Source organism: Phalaenopsis equestris, unplaced genomic scaffold, assembly GCF_001263595.1.
Source record: "Phalaenopsis equestris unplaced genomic scaffold, ASM126359v1 Scaffold000066, whole genome shotgun sequence".
In the NCBI taxonomy this organism is placed as follows: domain Eukaryota; kingdom Viridiplantae; phylum Streptophyta; class Magnoliopsida; order Asparagales; family Orchidaceae; genus Phalaenopsis; species Phalaenopsis equestris.
This window is the reverse complement of record NW_018164508.1, coordinates 16,717-25,468: the sequence shown is the minus strand read 5'-3', so window position 1 is coordinate 25,468 and position 8,752 is coordinate 16,717.

Sequence of the window (8,752 nt, the reverse complement as noted above, 5' to 3'; positions counted from 1 at the left end):
AAATGTCCCTTTGAAACGGGCGACGGAATTTCGATTCTGACAGCCGACAGCTTCCAACGGGTAACTCCTCAACTTTTTAATGTTGACCACCCAAATATCCACCATATGAGCCTGCAACTACTTGGCATAGTGACGATATTAATGCAGAGGATGAGGATGATTAGATTGGATCTATAGTTTTGTTTGATTTTTTGTTTTTTTGTTGTTGTAAACTGTGGATGGTGCTGTTATTTTGTGCTTTTTGTTGTGTTTTCATTTGTGATTGTTGAGAATGTTAGTTTTTGTTGTGCTTTTTTTAGTAGACACTACTGTGATTTATTTGTGTTTTTGTGAGTAATTATTATGTTTGGTGGTAGTAATTGTGATAATTGTGTTGTTTATTGTAGTAGTTAGTTGTGCTTAACTTAATTTTGGATCTTATAAAGGTTTAGAATAAAGCTAACTTTTCACTTAAAAGCTACATGTTTAAAATTTTCAAATTACTACCAGATATTTTTCCTTATGTTGCAGTCATGTATGTTTGTTAGAGCATTTGTTTGCTTTTATGTTATGTTTCACTGCATAGAACTCCAATGAATCTCTACATGTTAAGTAAATTAAAATTTAATCAATTTATTTTTTACTCCCGTTATTAATTTTTGTACTTGTATATTTATGATATGAAAATTCCTGCGAGCATGTTATTTCTAGTTTTCATTTCTGCCAATATTTATTTATGATGTTAAAATGTTTTATTTTATTAAAAATTCAAGTTTGAGGGGGGGATGAAAAATTTTCTAAAGAAATAAAAATTTATTTGTTCTAAAATATATTTCAAATAATTTTGATTTTGATTTGAAGAAAAATGATCATGTATATGAAATTATATTAGTGAAGTAAAATTTTGAATATATAAATGAGTAAGAGAATTTAGTTAAAATTTATAGTAATGAAGCAAAAGTTAAAGTTAAAATTTTTTTTAGTATGAAAAATGCTAAGTATAGTGTAACTATCTTTAGTAGGAAAAATTGTATTTTTGAAAATTTTAGATTATTTAGATTTTTATTTTCAAAACTTAAATTTCTTTTATTGAGAGTAATTTTCAAAAACTATTATTATGTTCTTAAGTGAAAGAAAAATATCAACTCTTTGTTTTAGGAAAGGAAGAGTGAGATTCAAAGTTATTAAAGACTTATCTAGATATAGTAATCATTGCCAGAAAAGAAAAGAAAAAAAAAGAAAAGAAAAGTTGAAAATTGGTGGAGAAGCTTGAGGATTAGTGTTTAATCGAAAATTGGTTCCACATTTGATCTTTCTAAAGTATATCTTTCTAAAGTATAAGGCTTGAGAAACTCTTAATTTTAAGAATATAATATAGTAAGTAAAATTATGTTTAATAAAAAAATTTTATGTGGAGAAGATAAAATGCCTAAACTCTATATTTGAAGAATCTACAATATTTCTGAATTAGACAAAAACTCATATTTTCATATTTCTTAACATTAAAAATTTCTAAACTCTAAGTTGGTCACATTTACTAATATTTTTTCTAAATTGAAATATTATATTTCTACATCAAAATTTTAGTAACTCCTAAATAAACTCATGTGCATAATCAACATATTTTGGTTTTGAAAGATTGGAGTGTCACTTCAGATGTCACTTGAGGACAAGTAACATTTTAAGTTTGGGGGATTTTGATACACCTAAAATATATAGTGTTTTTATACATATTTTTATGTCTATTTTTTAAATATTGCGCTTTAATTAAAGGTATTTGTGTAATTTTAGTTCAGGTACAATCAAATGGATGAAAATGCCAAAAGAAGTGAAAAATGATCAAATTTCGAGCAAAAATGAAGAATGTGCAAAATTGAACTAGGGCGCCTAAGCACCAGGTACCCTGCACTTAAGCGTCAGAAGTAGTTATTTGATGATTCATTGAATTTAGACAAATTTTTGAAGTGGTGCTTGAAGCAACTCTTGGTAAAAATGTGGGAAATAGCCCATGGACACAAAAATTCATTCAATTGGCTTTTGAAAGGAGTAACTTCTAGAAGATTCATTAAATGAAGACAGATTTTAAAGAGACACCAAGGCACCTTTTGGATTTTTATTAAAGAAGACTTGGATCATCAAAAGAAGAGGTCAGCCATCAGCCATTAGAGCCATCAATCATCCAAGTAACCGCCGTCGCTGCCGTTTGCCACTTTCTTTTTATTTTGAGTGTTAGTTCGTATTGTGAGTGAAGGAAGAGAATTCAAAAAAACTTCAAGACATTCTGTGGAGATAAATCGAGATAAGTGTTTATCTTTATAACTTCACTTGGTTTTAATTTGGATTTCTTGTTTGTGTGCATGATTTCTTTTTTTAAACTCATGTGTAGTTGTGTTAGTTGTGTTTTCTTCATGGAGTTTTCTTTATCTTTTTCCTTTGTAGTTTTCTTTATTTTTTCCTTAAAATGATAAATAATTAAATATTTAAAAGAAGTTGTGTGAAGTATTAGACTTCATTGTTGGAAGAAGTGGTGATGATTTGAAACCTTGCACTTCATTTACTGCTTGATTTGACTAATTAAGATGTTAATACCTATCGTGAAAAAATGTAAAATATGAGATGGTATTGTCTCAGTCAACAAATGGTTTGAATCACATATTGATTTCATGAATGAGAATGTAGTTCATGGGGTTGAGTGCAAATAAATAGGGAAATAAACTTTTCAAGGGTGTACATAGCACAAAATTCCTATTGGACTTTAGAGTGACAGGCTTAAGCCCCCAATTTGATTTATAGTTTTAGGTTTTGATACGAGATGTTTGCCCTCAGGTGGCGGGAGAAGATGGAGCTCTAGAGTGAGAGCTAGTATCGTCCCTACCTAGCTGGTCTTTAAAACTATTCAAACTATAAATTAACCAATGTTCTTTATAGCATCTCTAATAATTGTAAGGACTATTATTGCTTCTATTTGGCAAAACACATTTAGCTTACTTCCACAATAGAATTTCTATACTTATTACTAATTCATGATAAGGAAAAAGAAATTTTATTTATATTAATTTTATTTATATTAAGAAATTTTATTTATATTTCCTTCATCCTAAAAATATTTAGTTAAGATAATTAGTTTCTTACTTTATTTTCATAAATCCAAAAATTAAAAAAAGGAATTGAATTTTCATTCCTATTATAGTTTGTTAAGTTTAAGCAAGAATATTTTGCTAAGTAGATTTTTGTCATCTAAACTTTCTAGTTTTCTAAAGTGCATATTTTTATTTTTCTCATGGGTTTGATATTCGGGGCTTAATCAAAAAATTTTATATTACTTGTAACGATACGTATACTTGCGTAGTGTCTCTTATTTAAATATTATAATTGTATTCTTATTTGTTTCAAAGTGGAAAACTTACCTAGCTTTTGCTAGCTTTTGCTTTGGTTGGATCAAGTTTTTTACTTTGGTGCAAATTAAGAAGAACTACTAAGGAAATTAAGCATATAATCGCATACATCGCATTTTAATTATACATAGAAAGTCGGGATCAGACACCTCTAGATCTGATTCAAAAAAGGAAGAAATAACATATGTAAATTTAAGAAGTGAAAGGGTATTACCCCTAAGAATGACTCAAACAAAAAAAGGAAAAGAAGTAGTCACTCAAGAGGAGCCGCCTCCATCAATGGAAGAAACACATACCCAGAAAAAAATCAATGGCTCAAACAAAATGGATTATAGCGTACTAGCTCTTATTAGGAAGTCATCATCCAAACTAAGCATTTACAATGCTCTGATCATATCAAACAAGATGAGAGAAGTATTGATCAAGGCTCTACTGGATTGAAAAATTTGCTTAGCTCAATTGGCTAGCACATCCTTGGATAAAGTTTGTTCATTAAAGGCATAATCTGGGGTAACCTTCACCGATGAGGATTGGCTGCTTCGTACGACCGACCACAACAGTCCTTTCTACATATTAGTCAACATCGATATATTTGTGCTTTCCAAAATTTTGGTGGATCCAGGAGCATCCCTCAACATAATGAGTCTATTGATGTTAGCATATTTGGACATCGACACACAAGAACATAGAACTGATAAAATGATGTTAACAGAATTCATTCAGAAAGGAGAAAGAGCTCTTGGGTTAATAAGGCTATTGATCTCGTACCTAAACCCATTAGCCCTAGGATAGGATTTGGCTAAGACCACTACATAGAGGACCCAAAATGGGGTTTCTATTGGTTCATGACTTATTAATGGTGGTTGGCACTCCAACTCTACCAAGATACCCAACTTAGTCTTTTGCCCCTAAACTCCCCAAATTACCTAGATACTCTTGGAACCCCAAATTTGGCCAAAATTTTCAAATCTACCCAAAATACCCAACTTGATTCAAAAATCATTTCAAAAACCTTGAAAACACCCAAACTACCCAAAATCCCCAAATTTGGCCAAATTACCAAAATATCCCTCCTTAGACCAAAATTCCAAAAATTCCAATAAATCCCAAAAATTCTCAAAACCTCCCAAATATTCCCAATTTCATTTTTCTCGGCTACCACATGACCGAATTCGACCAATTTGGCCATCTTTGACCAAAACCACCAAATTGCCCTTTAAAGGCCTATATTTTCCCCAAATTACCCAAATGTCTATCCAATTGGTCTCAAAAATGTCTATCCAATCCAAATTACCCAAATGTCTATCCAATTGGTCTCAATTTACTCAAATTTCAATTCTAAACTATAATTCACTCTTGATGTGACCAATCTAGACCAAATCCTAGCTGAATTGGTTCATGATTTCAACCCAAGTTTGATTTAAACCAAAAACTAAATTTTGGCTCTAGGACTTGGTTCCACCAAATTGAACCCATAGCCCATTCAATTGGTCATAATTTGTATTGAAAAATCTTCATAACATCCCCATAGATCAAATTTGACCTTCAATTGGCATTGGTGAGACCTCAATTTCATTTGATTTCAACCTAAGTCCAAAAGCCCCAAATTTGCCCCAAATTGGTCATGTCTTAAAATCTCACCAAATTAAGGGTCTCAACCCAAAAATTTCCACTCAATCCCTTCATGAAAAATCTTCACAACATCTCCCTTGGTCATGTGGACCATTTAATTTGGACTTATCCCAAGGCTAGCCCAACCTAGACCCATGTCTAGCCCAACATGCCCAAATTGGCCAAATTTCAAAAATCCCTCAAATTGACCTACCAATTGAACTCAAAATCACTTCAACCCTTCACCAAAAATCTTCATAAAAATCATCTACACAATGTTAATCAATCAATTGGGTCAATTGGCTTGGCTAACCTAGCCCAAACCCAAACTTTGATCACTTGAACCCACATTGAACCTATGCATTAAAGATGGTCTAACTACCCCAAAGTCATCAAATTAACTCCACCTCAGTCATTGGTTAGACCATAAGACTGAGCCAAAACCCATCTAACCACCTAAACTAAGCCATGGACCAAAAGTCCCCCAAATTAAGGGATTTTATTTCCAAAAAGCACATGCTTAAGATACCCTTACCAAAACTAAACCTCATTGCATTAAGTTGCTTTGACAGATTCCCCTGGATGCCCTGAGCACCTAGCCACCTCCCCCTGCCTAGTCGCCGGAGAAGCTCAAAATCGAGAGCCACCCTCATGGAACTTCACCCAAATCAAACATAGAGGCCAGCTCAGCCAAACCAAATTGTAGAGCTGCTCTACCCTCCACATAAGCACCACAATGCACCCAAAAATTTACCCTGAGAGCCACCCCATGGCCATTTTTATAAAAACTCACATTCATGGCCATGGGAGGTATGCTGAAAATTTCTTAGAGAGAGCCCCTCAAACTTCTCACAGAGCTTCTCTGCGATTCCCTCTGTGCAATCCAACCCTCTTCCCACACTGAATTCCATTGTGAAAACTCAATTTTGAGCTCAAACCTTTGCCAAAAATCAGGACAGAGCTCATTACACCTCCACAGTCCACCAAACTTCAATTACTTGTGTCCACACCTTCACAACCGAGAAAGAAGCCAAAGCCCCATAAAATCTCCCTCTGAAATAGCCTCTATAATAGCTCTAAACCAACACCTGAAATCGGGTTTGATCAAAATCACACCTAGGCCTTACACCAAGATCAGAGGGCTCAATCCCTAGTCTCCTTGGATCCCAACAAACGTGCCAAGACCCCTGATTGAAGCTTCACTTCTCAGAGCCAAGGTATAAAACTCTCTTATTCCCGAGCCTATTTGAACTCTCCATTTGTTTTGAGTTGATTTCATGGCATCATAACCGTATGGATATGTTCCTCTAGTCTAGACGAGCATTTTTAAAAAAAATTCACTTAATTTGATTAAGAAATGAGAGAGATATTAAGGCTAGAAGATGGACGGTTCTCGGGCTAGGCTATCGGGGATGATGACGGGGTGTATCGGACGGACGGTCGAGATCAAGCCGGACAGCGCTTTGAAATATAAGTCGCGGGCTGAGTGAGCACTGAGGTGGATGGCGGCGTCGAATGGGAGCGCGCCGCGTGGAGCTTCGGAGCCGTCGTAGATTGAGGCGGCGCCACGCGTTTAAATAGATAAATAAGGATTTAAAAAAAATCAAAAAATGGTCCCTAGCTTAAAAAATTCATATCTTGTTGTAGAAAAATCACAAAAAATAAAATAAAAATACCCTCTTGCTCAGTGAACACATGAAAACAATGTGGAAATGATTTTAAGTCCATGTGATGCATAATTTATTTTTAATTAGTTAAATATTGATTTGGATTTTTTGATTCTCCATGCATGTAGTAATATCACCATGGCTTAAAATTTTAACATGTTGTTGCCTGTCTTAGGAAACATTCCCTGATTTTTCCAAAGTCAGAGGAAGTCTCTAGACAGAGAATCATATTTTTCAAGTTTATATGCATTACTGGCTTAAATTAATCATGGAAATTAGCATGTTACTTAGAAAAACTCAGGAAAATTTTGGAAGGTTTACTATGACCAGAGAACCCTTAGGAAAATTTCTTATGATCTAAGTCATTCAAAATACACATAATATTCACAAACCCTAAATCATTAAAATAATTAACTTTGAAAAACACAAACAACAAAATGACTTGATTTTTGATCTCCACTGTTTTTTAGGATCCAGAGAACTCATCATAAAAATTTCAAAGCATCTTGAGTTCATTTGGTAACTTAAGTTGATTTTTAAAGATAAATAACACTTTTGGCACATAAATGATTTTTAAAAAATCAAAGTATAACTCAAAAATTTATAAAAACTTATTTTTTGAGTTCTTTGTGATCAGGGATATTTTCTAAAAATAAAATGGAGTTTAAAATAAAAACTTGGTTTTTAACCTATTTTAAATATTTAAATAATTAAAGATCCATAAAAATCTCAAAATAATAAAATTCATGAAAACCTTCTAAATTGCTTCCTAAGCACTTAGAAACAATTAGAATATTTTTCCTAATTTTCTAAATAAAGATACTAAATTTTAAAGCTTCAAAATAATTTTTAAAGGCTAAAAATGAGTTTTCACTAAAATAATTCCAATAAATCAAATAAAACTCAGAAAAATATAAAGTTTTCTCCTCTGAGTTCTCTGACCTCAGGAAGATTTTTCAAAAATATAAAACTTAATTTTCCCCATTTAAAAAATTTTATATTTAATAAATACCCTATAAATTAAAATAATTCTTAAAATTCAAATTAAATTCAAAAAATCATGAAATTTGGTCCAAAGGCTTCTCTGGTCTAGGTCTACCTCCAGTAAAAATTTCAAGGGATTAGGAGTCAACTTAGTCAAGTTAGGAATTTTCTTTGAAAAATTTTATTTTTGTATGAAAATAATTATATAAATAAATTAAATTTTGAAATTTCTCCTCTGATGTCTTAATTGACCCATGAATGAGGTAGTATAAAAATTTCAAAGTCATTTAAATTGAATTTGATAAATTATGAAGTGTTAGAGCTTTAGGGGCAAATGTGTATATTTGGAAAATTAGCCTTACTTAACATTTAAGCTTAATTTAAGGAGGGAAATAAGTAACCTTTGATCTTAGTTTGGATTTTTGAAACTAAAGGGGTTTATTGGTAGAAACCAACCTCACTTTCCCAATTGAAAAGATAGGTTAATAAATTTCAAAATTATCAAAATTTAGAAGTTTATTAAAATAAAATGAACCTCGAGCTTAGGGATATGACTTTTGAAGTCAATAATTAATCAATTTAATACCCTATTTTGATTTTTAAATAATGAATCATGAACCTTTTCAAAATTAATTAATACACTCACCTAGATCTTAAGGGCTTAGTAGTAATCTAAGTTAAATCAAGACTGATTAAATAAGGATTACAGAAGAAAACATCATTGAAAATTAAAACATCCTTAAAACTCTACAAGCCAAAGTCAAAATTTGGCTAGGTCTCTTAAACTTGTCTCTTTAAGGGTCTTTACCCACATAATTCTTAAATTGAATTACGAGTGATAATTACTCTATTCTTAGCTATCTTAGGAATAATGGAGACATCAATGTTCATTGAGCATTAAGGTGTTTATAGGATGAATTATTGAGCAATATAATTAGTTTAAAAGAACTCGGGACTTTCCACCAGGCAGCGAGAGAGTAGCACGGACCTGCTTCTTTCTCTAGATCTGTTGGATACCTCAGAGGTGTACTAAACTTAATATATTTTGCTTGGCAACATCATCCTTAATTAAACTTCTAAGGACCCACCAAGATATGACCTAGGGTTAGATAGGTC